Raw genomic sequence first — 12372 nt, 5'->3', positions numbered from 1 at the left:
TGTGGCACGGCATGAGAGACTGAAGTGTGTTACCAGTCCGGTCCGGCCCGTTCCTGATCCCCAGTTAAGGCCAGTGGTGTGTGTTCCCGGTATGGACCGGCCTGTTCCTACTCCACGCACCAGGTCCACGATGTGCGTCGCCAGCCGGCCAGAGTCTGCCGTCTGCCCAACGGCGCCGGAACTGCCCGTCTGCCCTAGGGCGTCTGAACTGCCCGTCTGCCAAGCGCTGCATAAACCGCCCGTCGGTAATGAGCCTTCAGAGCCGTCCGCCAGATCGGAGCCGCTAGAGCCTTCCGCCAGACAGAATCATACACCTGCTATGGAATCAGCAGGAGCCGACGCAGCCCATACTAGACTGGAAGCTCAGGTTCGGGACCAGCAAGAGCAGCTCCTGCAGATGGGAGCCGCCCTGCTGGAGGTGATGACTGCAATCCGAGGCTGGGGTCCGCCTCCACCGCCAGCCGCCCAGCCAGCACCATCTGCCAGCCATGAGCAGCCAGATCCGTCAGCCAGCCATGAGCAGCCAGATCCGTCAGCCAGCCATGAGCAGCCAGATCCGTCAGCCAGCCATGAGCAGCCAGATCCGTCAGCCAGCCATGAGCAGCCAGATCCGTCCAGCCAGGATCCGCCAGAGCCGTCTAGCCAGGATCCGCCAGAGCCGTCCAGCAAGGATCCGCCAGAGCTGTCCAGCCAGGATCCGCCAGAGCTGTCCAGCCAGGATCCGCCAGAGCCGTCCAGCCAGGATCCGCCAGAGCCGTCCAGCCAGGATCCGCCAGAGCCGTCCAGCCAGGATCCGCCAGAGCCGTCTAGCCAGGATCCGCCAGAGCCGTCCAGCAAGGATCCGCCAGAGCTGTCCAGCCAGGATCCGCCAGAGCCGTCCAGCCAGGATCCGCCAGAGCCGTCCAGCCAGGATCCGCCAGGGCCGTCCAGCCAGGATCCGCCAGAGCCGTCCAGCCAGGATCCGCCAGAGCCGTCCAGCCAGGATCCGCCAGAGCCGTCCAGCCAGGATCCGCCAGAGCCGTCTAGCCAGGATCCGCCAGAGCCGTCCAGCAAGGATCCGCCAGAGCTGTCCAGCCAGGATCCGCCAGAGCCGTCCAGCCAGGATCCGCCAGAGCCGTCCAGCCAGGATCCGCCAGAGCCGTCCAGCCTGGATCCGCCAGAGCCGTCCCGCCAGGATCCGCCAGAGCCGTCCAGCCTGGATCCGCCAGAGCCGTCCCGCCGGGATCCGCCAGAGCCGTCCAGCCGGGATCCGCCAGAGCCGTCCAACCGGGATCCGCCAGAGCCGTCCAGCCGGGATCCGCCAGAGCCGTCCAGCCGGGATCCGCCAGAGCCGTCCAGCCTGGATCCGCCAGAGCCGTCCAACCGGGATCCGCCAGAGCCGTCCAGCCGGGATCCGCCAGAGCCGTCCAGCCGGGATCCGCCAGAGCCGTCCAGCCGGGATCCGCCAGAGCCGTCCAGCCGGGATCCGCCAGAGCCGACCAGCCGGGATCCGCCATTCAGCCTGGTACTGCCCCTTAGTCCGGTGCTGCCCCTTAGTCAGGTACTGTCCCTTAGCCCGGTGCTGCCCCGTAGTCCGGTGCTGCCCCTTAGTCCGGTGCTGCCCCTTAGCCCGGTGCTGCCCCTTGTCCCGGTGCTGCCCCTTATCCCGGTGCTGCCCCTTATCCCGGTGCTGCCCCTTAGGCCGATGCTGCCCCTTAGTCCGGTGTTGCCCCTTAGTCTAGGTGGGGTTAGTTGGAGGGTGGTCATTGGGAGGAGGCTACCGAAGCAGGTTGTGACTGTGGTGGGGTGGGGATCACGACCGGGGCCAGAGCCGCCACCGTGGACAGACGCCCACCCAGACCCTCCCCTAGTCCTGATGTTGGTGCGCCCGGAGTTCGCACCTTTAGGGGGGGGTACTGTGACACTCTGGCTCTATGGACTTTATAATTGAGCCAGGGTTGTTCATTTTCTTGTGTTTGGGTGTATTTCATTTGGTGGTGTTGGGGATGGGTGAGTTTCGTTTTGTTTGTGTCTATGGTGATTGGTCTATGACTCCCAATCGGAGGTAACGAGTGTCAGCTGTCGGCTCGTTATCTCTGATTGGGAGCCATATATATTCTGTGTGTTTTCTCCTTTGTTTTGTGGGTTATTGTTTCCGTGTTGCTGTTAGTCTGTATCAGTATTTGAACTTCACGTATCGTCATTTGTTGTTTTCTTCGTGGTTGCTTTAAATAATAAAGTCATCATGTTCACTCCACGCGCTGCGTATTGGTCCGCTCCTTCAGACGATCGTGACACTGCTATCAGCCCCACGACTCCGGGTCCTGCTAGAGTATCTCTGACTAGCTGTAGTACTAACCGCAGTCTAGTGAGAAAAGAGAACATCCTCCTAATCACATGTAAAGCAGATCTGATTACAAGGAGGTCAAACGCACTGACAATGATAGGGTCACATTGCTTTTTAATGAAAGGGTGAATACTGCATTATCCGTTTTTCCCCTATATTCATTTAGCAGCTAAATCGTTGCCGCCACTCCAAAAAATATTATTAAAAATATTATATATACACTATGCATTCGGAAGCATGGAGGTGGAAACATCATTCTTTGGGGATGCTTTTCTGCAAAGGGGACAGGACGACTGCACCGTATTGAGGGGAGGATGGATGGGGCCATGTATCGCGAGATCTTTGCCAACAACCTCCTTCCATCAGTAAGAGCATTGAAGATGGGTCGTGGCTGGCTCTTCCAGCATGACAACGACCCGAAACACACAGCCAGGGCAACTAAGGAGTGGCTCCGTAAGAAGCATATCAAGGTCCTGGAGTGGCCTAGCCAGTCTCCAGACATGAACCCAATAGAACATCTTTGGAGAGAGCTGAAAGTCTGTATTGCCCAGCGACAGCCCCGAAACCTGAAGGATCTGGAGAAGGTCTGTATGGAGGAGTGGGCCAAAATCCCTGCTGCAGTGTGTGCAAACCTGGTCAAGACCTACAGGAAATGTATGATCTCTGTAATTGCAAACAAAGGTTTCTGTACCAAATATTAAGTTCTGCTTTTCTGATGTATCAAATACTTATGTCATACAATAAAATGCAAATTAATTACTTAAAAATCATACAATGTGATTTTCTGGATTTTTGTTTTAGATTCCGTCTCTCACAGTTGAAGGGTACCTATGATAAAAATTACAGACCTCTACATGCTTTGTATGTAGGAAAACCTGCAAAATCGGCAGTGTATCAAATACTTGTTCTCCCCACTGTAGGGGAAAAAAGTATTTAGTCAGCCACCAATTGTGCAAGTTCTCCCACTTAAAAAGATGAGAGAGGCCTGTAATTTTCATCATAGGTACACGTCAACTATGACAGACAAAATTTTTAATGAATTTATTTGCAAATTATGGTGGAAAATAAGTATTTGGTCAATAACAAAAGTTTTTCAATACTTTGTTATATACCCTTTGTTGGCAATGACACAGGTCAAATGTTTTCTGTAAGTCTTCACAAGGTTTTCACACACTGTTGCTGGTATTTTGGTCCATTCCTCCATGCAGATCTCCTCTAGAGCAGTGATGTTTTGGGGCTGTCGCTGGGCAACACGGACTTTCAACTCCCTCCAAAGATTTTCTATGGGGTTGAGATCTGGAGACTGGCTAGGCCACTCCAGGACCTTGAAATGCTTCTTACGAAGCCACTCCTTCATTGCCCGGGCGGTGTGTTTGGGATCATTGTCATGCTGAAAGACCCAGCCACGTTTCATCTTCAATGCCCTTGCTGATGGAAGGAGGTTTTCACTCAAAATCTCACGATACATGGCCCCATTCATTCTTTCCTTTACACGGATCTGTCGTCCTGGTCCCTTTGCAGAAAAACAGCCCCAAAGCATGATGTTTCCACCCCCATGCTTCACAGTAGGTATGGTGTTCTTTGGATGCAACTCAGCATCCTTTGTCCTCCAAACACGACGAGTTGAGTTTTTACCAAAAAGTTCTATTTTGGTTTCATCTGACCATATGACATTCTCCCAATCCTCTTCTGGATCATCCAAATGCACTCTAGCAAACTTCAGACGGGCCTGGACATGTACTGGCTTAAGCAGGGGGACATGTCTGGCACTGCAGGATTTGAGTCCCTGGCGGCGTAGTGTGTTACTGATGCTAGGCTTTGTTACTTTGGTCCCAGCTCTCTGCAGGTCATTCACTAGGTCCCCCCGTGTGGTTCTGGGATTTTTGCTCACCGTTCTTGTGATCATTTTGACCCCACGGGGTGAGATCTTGCGTGGAGCCCCAGATCGAGGGAGATTATCAGTGGTCTTGTATGTCTTCCATTTCCTAATAATTGCTCCCACAGTTGATTTCTTCAAACCAAGCTGCTTACCTATTGCAGATTCAGTCTTCCCAGCCTGGTGCAGGTCTACAATTTTGTTTCTGGTGTCCTTTGACAGCTCTTTGGTCTTGGCCATAGTGGAGTTTGGAGTGAGACTGTTTGAGGTTGTGGACAGGTGTCTTTTATACTGATAACAAGTTCAAACAGGTGCCATTAATACAGGTAACGAGTGGAGGACAGAGAAGCCTCTTAAAGAAGAAGTTACAGGTCTGTGAGAGCCAGAAATCTTGCTTGTTTGTAGGTGACCAAATACTTATTTTCCACCATAATTTGCAAATAAATTCATTAAAAATCCTACAATGTAATTTTCTGGAGAAAGAATTCTCAATTTGTCTGTCATAGTTGACGTGTACCTATGATGAAAATTACAGGCCTCTCTCATCTTTTTAAGTGGGAGAACTTGCACAATTGGTGGCTGACTAAATACTTTTTTCCCCACTGTAGTATGAAAAAAGTATGAAGAATGTATGCACTCACTAAAACTATAAGTCGCTCTGGATAAGAGCGTCTGCTAAATGACTAAAATGTAATATATATATATACAGCTGCGGAAAAAATTAAGACACCACTGCAAAATTATCAGTTTCTCTGGTTTTACTATTTATAGGTATATGTTTGGGTAAAAATAACAAATTCCAAATAAAAATATTGTCATTTAGAGCATTTATTTGCAGAAAATTACAACTGGTCAAATAACAAAAAAGATGCAGTGTTGTCAGACCTCGAGTAATGCAAAGAAAATAAGTTCATGTTCATTTTAAACAACACAATACTAATGTTTTAACTTATGAAGAGTTCAGATATCAATATTTGGTGGAATAACCCGGATTTTCAATTACAGCTTTCATGCGTCTTGGCATGCTCTCCACCAGTCTTTCACATTGATGTTGGGTGACTTTATGCCACTCCTGGCACAAAAATTCAAGCAGCTTAGCTTTGTTTGATGGCTTGTGACCATCCATCTTCCTCTTGATTACATTCCAGAAGTTTTCAATGGGGTTCAGGTCTGGAGATTGGGCTGGCCATGACAGGGTCTTGATCTGGTGGTCCTCCATCCACACCTTGATTGACCTGGCTGTGTGGCATGGCGCATTGTCCTGCTGGAAAAACCAATCCTCAGAGTTGGGGAACAATGTCTGAGCAAAAGGAAGCAAGTTTTCTTCCAGGACAACCTTGTACGTGGCTTGATTCATGCGTCTTCACAAAGACAAATCTGCCCGATTCCAGCCTTGCTGAAGCACCTACAGATCATCACAGATCCTCCACCAAATTTCACAGTGGGTGCGAGACACTGTGGCTTGTAGGCCTCTCCAGGTCTCCATCTAACCACCTACGGTTGTTGAGTGACATTCGAATGAGTTGGCGGTCATCCCGGTCAGTAGAGAGTCGTTTTCGCCCTCTGCCGGTCTGTAGCTTTGTTGTCCCCAATGTCTGCTGCTTGACCTTGTTCTTATGAACCGCCATCTTTGAAATTTTAAGGATGGAAGCAACCTGACGCTCACTGTATCCCTCTGCCAGTAAAGCCAGAATTTAACCCTTCTTTTTCTCACTAAAAACTTTCCTTTTCAACTCTTTTGGCATGGTCAATAGTTATTTTTTGATTAATATTACTTTTGAGGTACTATTAGCACTGTTTTTGCCATCCAGCTGGTCCTATTGCAAGAGGATAGTGATGACCACAGCAGGGGTTTTTATACTTTTCCTCATTAAATAAGATTTGGTTCATGTGATCACCTAATCAGTACCTAATTCAGTAGAATGAGGTGTGCCTGTGTTGGAATTCAACAGACACTGGAATGGAATGGCTGTCATACATGTAGAGATGCTGATTTAAGAAAAATGTTCAGTGGTCTCTTAATTTTGTTCTGTTCTGTTCTGTCTCTTAATTTTTTCCACAGCTGTATATATATATACACACTACCGTTCAAAAGTTTGGGGTCACTTAGAAATGTCCTTGCTTTCGAAAGAAAAGCATTTTTTTGGTCCATTAAAATAACATCAAATTGATCAGAAATACAGTGTAGACATTGTTAATGTTGTAAATGGCTATTGTAGCTGGAAACTGCTGATTTTTAATGGAATATCTACATAGGCATACAGAGGCCCATTATCAGCAACCATCAGTTCTGTGTTCCAATGGCACGTTGTGTTTGCTAATCCAAGTTTATCATTTTAAAAGGCTAATTGATCATTAGAAAACCCTTTTGCAATTATGTAAGCACAGCTGAAAACTGTTGTGCTGATTAAAGAAGCAATAAAACTGGCCTTCTTGAGACTAGTTGAGTATCTGGAGCATAAGCAATTGTGGGTTCGATTACAGGCTCAAAATGGCCAGAAACAAATAACTTTCTTCTGAAACTCGTCAGTCTATTCTTGTTCTGAGAAATGAAGGATATTCCATGCGAGAAATTGCCAAGAAACTGAAGATCTCCTGAGGCAGCAAAGCATCCCCAAACCATCACACCACCACCACCATGCTTGACCTTTGGTATGATGTTCTTACTGTGGAATGCAGTGTTTGGTTTTCACCAGGCATAATGGGACCCATCTCGTCCAAAAAATTGACTCAAGTTTGCCAAAAAGCACCTGGATGATCATCAAGACTCTTGGAAGAACGTTCTATGGACAGATGATTCAAAAGTATAACTTTTTGGATGACATGGTTCCAGTAATGCCTGGCGAAAACCAAACTCTGCATTCCACAGTAAGAACATCATACCAAAGGTTAAGCATGGTGGTGGTGGTGTGATGGTTTAGGGATGCTTTGCTGCCTCAGGACCTGGACGACTTGCCTTAATAGAAGGAACCATGAATTCTGCTCTGTATCAGAGAATTCTACAGGAGAATGTCAGACCATCTGTCTGTGAGCTGAAGCTGAAGTGCAGCTGGGTCATGCAGCAAGACAATGATCCAAAACACACAATCAAGTCTACATGACAATTGCTAAAAAGCAACAAATTGGAAGTTTTGGAATGGCCTGGTCAAAGTCCAGACCTAATCCAAATTGAGATGTTGTGGCAGGACTTGAAACGAGCAGTTCATGCTTGAAAACCCACACGTCACTGAGTTAAAGCAGTACTGCATGGAAGAGTGGGCCAAAATTCCTCCACAGCGACGTGAGAGACTGATCAACAACTACAGGAAGCGTTTGGTTGCAGTCATTGCAGCTAACCAGTTATTGAGTGTAAGGGGGCAATTATTTTTCACACAGGGGAATTGGGTGTTGCATAACTGTGTTTATGAAATAAATATGTAATTCTTGTGTTATTTGTTCACTTATGTTCCCTTTATCTAATATTAGGTTTTGGTTGAAGATCTGATAACATTCAGTATCACAAATATGCAAAAGTAGAGAAAATTAGAAAGGGGGCAAATACTTTTTCATAGCACTGTATATGTACATACACAATTCTCGGCATGGTCAAACGTTTTCAGTGTAAACTTAGAAATATAAAGTATGTAGAAAAGATAATGGAGCTATATATTTTTATAAGATCATCTTTGAGAACTAACAATCACCAAAATAAAAACTAGACAGTTAGGGAGAATCTAAAATTCGAGAAATGTCATGACATGGGGCTCCCATTGATTTTGTTATAATGTTTTAGTCACTCAGATTCCATAAGATCACAGCTTAAGCGATGGCAAAATGTGTAACATTGCAGGAAATTAGCTTTAAAACTGCCTATTTTTTATCTCAGCCCCATGACAAAATGTGTAGAATTGCAGGAAACTAGCTTTTAAACATTAACATTTTCTCTGTGCCCCATGGCTATATGTGTAGAATTTAGGGATGTGCAGATTTCCCTTGCAAGAATGTTCTATATGTATCTAGCTAGATACATGGGCTCCGATAAGATACAGGAACGACACGTTTTAGTTTGAAACGATTCGGTGCGATACGATTTGATGCACTAACATTTGTTGAAATAAACACATTCATTTTCCATTCTAAATTAAAATCTGCTGCTGATGGAGCTCATAAATTGGGCCTCTCTGAGCTGGATCTGTCTGAGCTGACTTCTCTCTCTGTGTGTGTGTGTATTTCGAAAAACATAATTCCACTTTGACTTTATGGGGTATTGTGTGTAGGCCACTGACATAAAATCTTAATTTAATCCATTTTGAAATTAAGGCTGTAACACAACAAAATGGAAAAAGTCAAGGGGCGTGAATACTTTCTGAAGGCATGTACACTCACCAGCCAGTTTATTAGGTACACCCATCTAGTACCAGGTCGGACCCCCCTTTGCCTCCAGAACAGCCTGAATCCTTCGGGGCATGGATTCTACAAGGTGACGGAAATGTTCCACAGGGATGTTGGCATCACGCAGTTGCTGCGGATTGGACGGCGGTACACTAATGCTTTGAACAGCCCATTCCATCACATCGCAAAGATGCTCTATTGGCTTTGGTTACCAACAATGTAGCCTAGCTGCCTAGCGGTTAAGAGCATTGGGCCAGTAACCAAAAGGTCGCTGGTTTGAATCCCAGAGCAGACTAGCTGAAAAATTGTTTAATGTTCCCTTGAGCAAGGCAGTTAACCCTAATTGCTCCTATAAGTCACTCTGGATAAGAGCGTCTGCTAAATTACTAAAATGTCAATGTAAATTGATATGCTGTGGCATTCAATTGTTGCTCAATTGGTATCAAGGGACCTAACGTGTGCCAGGAAAACATTCCCCACACCACTGCCACAAGCCTGTACCATAAACAGCAGGCAGGATGGGTCCATGGACTCATGCTGCTTACACCAAATCAACAGGAACTTGGATTTGTCGGTCCAGGCAATGTTTTTCCACTCTTCAATTGTCCAGTGTTGGTGATCGCGTGCCCACTGGAGCCACTTCTTCTTGTTTTTAGCTGATAGGAGTAAAACCCGGTGTGGTGGTCTGCTGCAATAGCAAATCCGTGACAAGGATCGATGATTTATGCATTCCAAGATGCCGTTCTGCACACCACTGTTGTACTGCGCCGTTATTTGTCCATTTGTGGCCCACCTGCTAGCTTGCACGAATCTTGCCATTCTCCTTCAACCTCTCTCATCAACGAGCTGTTTTCACCCACAGGACTGGTTTGTCGCACCATTCTCGTTAAACTCTAGACACTGTTGTGTGTGAAAAGCCCAGGAGGGCGGCCGTTTCTGAGATACTGGATCCGTCATGCCTGGCACCAACGATCATACCACGCGCAAAGTCGCTTAGGTCACTCGTTTTGGCCATTCTAACGTTTAATCGAACAGTAACTGAATGCATCTATGCCTGTCTGCCTGCTTTATAAAGCAAGCCACATGACTCACTGTCTGTAGGAGCAATCAATTTTTGTGAACGGGGTGGTGTACCTAATAAACTGTCCGGTAAGTGTATGTGTCTCTGGTGTATGTAGGCACCTGAGTGGGCATCTACCACCCCACTAACAGATTAGGGGGGCAATGTTTACTTTTTGATCTGAAATCACCATCACACACTAATTAATTTGTCATTTTTGCAGATTTAAAGTGTTAGAGTTGCCATGGGGCAGAGAGAAAAATTAGCAGTTTAATTATTAATTTCATGCTATTCTACAAATTTTGCCATGAGGCTGAGAGAAAATGTTGCTGTTTTAGAGTTCAGGGATTCTTGAAAGATGGGACAATCTCAAATAAAAAAAATAAAAAAAATATTTGTCTTAATATTAATTATATATATATATATATATATATATATATATATATATATATATATTAGTTTTATATTTTTTACATTATTTATTTTTTCTTTATTTAAAAAAATATATATAATTTGATAGACCAAAATATCAAAGAATCAGCTATTACACCATGTAATAAATGGTCCTGTGTAGCTCAGTTGGTAGAGCATGGCGTTTGCAATGCCAGGGTTGTGGGTTCAATTCCTACGGGGAACCAGTGCAAAAATATATACACTCACTACTGTAAGTCGCTCTGGATAAGAGCGTCTGCTAAATGACTAAAATTAAAATTGTAAAGGATCAACCTCCCAATTGGTTAAATGTATTTATGTAAACTCCGTCAGACACAATAGAAGGCATTTCATTTTTACAATTATTGTCCAACAAGTGTTTAAAGGCCTTGATTGTTTAATTCTAACAGATTTTACAAAATATGTGATACAAATCTCAAAATGTATTTATGTTTTGTTTTAGGCTATAGCACTATTAAATGCTACAGAGCTAATTCCGTTAACATTTTGGCATGTTTTTCTACATTTAGAACATAAAACAACATTTATAAAGCAAACTTAGGTCTAGCACTGCAAATACTTCAATTGTTTAAGCATATGTTGCAGAACAGTGATTATCAAAAAAATTATCTGAATATTGACCCCCCAAAAATAAACATCTTAAGGGTGTTAGCCATAAGTGACATTTTTGCCTCTAAAAATAAAAGTTAAATACAAACATTTGTAAAATATGGAAAATTATTAATTTGAAAATACCCAATAAAAACTGTATTTTTCTTCTTCATCCAAGTGGTATACACAGTAGCCTTTTTCCTCAGTTGCTTTATGACTCTAAAATCTAATTAAATGTAACATATTTCAACCAAAATTCGTATTCTATTTTAATCTATCAGGCAGATGGATTTGACAGTTTATGGTTGTGACCATGGTGATTCCAGTATTGTTTGTTTAAATCAAAAGTAGAGAACTTTACAGACCATGAGTGGTCGTTGCACTACATGTAATGAGGACATGAATAAGGGGTCCTTATGGTATAGATGACCCTGCTCATTCCTGATTAAACAAATCTGACGGATTAAACCAAAACTCCGGACACATCTTTTAGGAATCAAAGTTTTGAGATAAATATTATTTAAAGTCACAGAGGGCTATTGCAAGAAACTACATAATGTACTTTTTTAGTTAATATTAATTTTATGGAGAGTTTGAAATTGGGATCCTTTGCTCCGGACAAGGGCATTTCCAGGCATAGAGCCGACATGGAAATGAATAATATTGAAAGTATTTAGAAAATCCTGTAAAATTCACCTAAATGTAAATTTTAAGCTCCAATAATGCAAAAAAAAGAAAAAGAAATGAAACTATAAAAATCTGTCCTGACTTTCAAGAATCCCTAAGCTAATTTCATGCTTTTCTAAACATTTTGCCTCAATTCTGAGAGAAAATGTTGCAATTTTAAAGCTAAATTCCTGTAATTCTAAACAGTTTTTTCATGGCTTATGATTTTTTTTTTTTATGGCTTTTGGGAAAGTTACTGGAATTTTGCAACCCTGTCCATGAACAAAACATATATATATTTTTTAACATTACCTTTATCAATGTCAAAGGAGGCTTTTTCCCTCCCATCCTCCACTATTTTTCCAGGTAAGGTCAGTCTTGATAAGAGATTAAAATGTTAGAAATCTGATATTAGAACTAAACATGAAGGTAGCCTATCAGCATTTTGACACAATTACAGCATATCATGGTGCAACTGTGTTCATTTAATTACTATATACAGTGGACCGAATACTTTTTTTAAGAATCCTTGAATTAAGTGACTTCAATACCGGCAGCACATAACTTTAACTGATGGTCAGTCACTCATCTGAGAAAGAAAGGCTTGGCGTAGAATTTGAAATTATCTCCATCAATGTAGAGATCGAACTCTGATGTTCTACTGCAGGGCACATGGACGGTCAGGATCAGGAAAAATGGGTCCTGGCTCAACTCAAACGCTGGAGTTATCATGATGAGCAGAACACAGCAGGAACATGGATCTACAGAAGTCTGCGAGAGCTGTAGAAATAGTGGGGGAGTTTGATTAGCACACAAGATATTATACACATTTCACAATGCTTAGCACTGCTTCACATCATACTACTCTTCTCCTGTGGCCACTTATTTCTTATTTTATCCTGGAATTGGGGACTGTCAAAGTGTCAATACTTTTGCACCAGCAACCAGTAACACACGCCAGGGACTGGTTATCCTTTTAATTTATTTACAAATGTTCACTGCTTAAGCCACAGCTTGCACACCTCTCTG

At 43.9% G+C, this 12372-nt stretch overlaps 1 pseudogene across 1 annotated transcript in view; it reads right to left on the bottom strand.

Annotated features, from left to right (window-relative positions):
• Positions 1-12075, bottom strand: part of LOC311138344 (protein SHQ1 homolog) — a 55772-nt pseudogene extending 43697 nt beyond the window's left edge. Inside the window, exons 1-2 of the transcript in view lie at positions 11933-12075; positions 11615-11720 (exon numbers count right to left, since the gene is read on the bottom strand). The product of the transcript in view is annotated as a protein SHQ1 homolog (transcript). The remainder of the gene's footprint in view (positions 1-11614; positions 11721-11932) is intronic.
• Between the last annotated feature and the right edge of the window lie 297 nt (positions 12076-12372).

This window comes from Coregonus lavaretus (assembly GCF_964263955.1).
Source record: "Coregonus lavaretus genome assembly, chromosome: 12".
NCBI lineage: Eukaryota > Metazoa > Chordata > Actinopteri > Salmoniformes > Salmonidae > Coregonus > Coregonus lavaretus.
The sequence above is the reverse complement of the archived record's forward strand: the minus strand, read 5'-3'. Positions and strand labels throughout refer to the sequence as shown.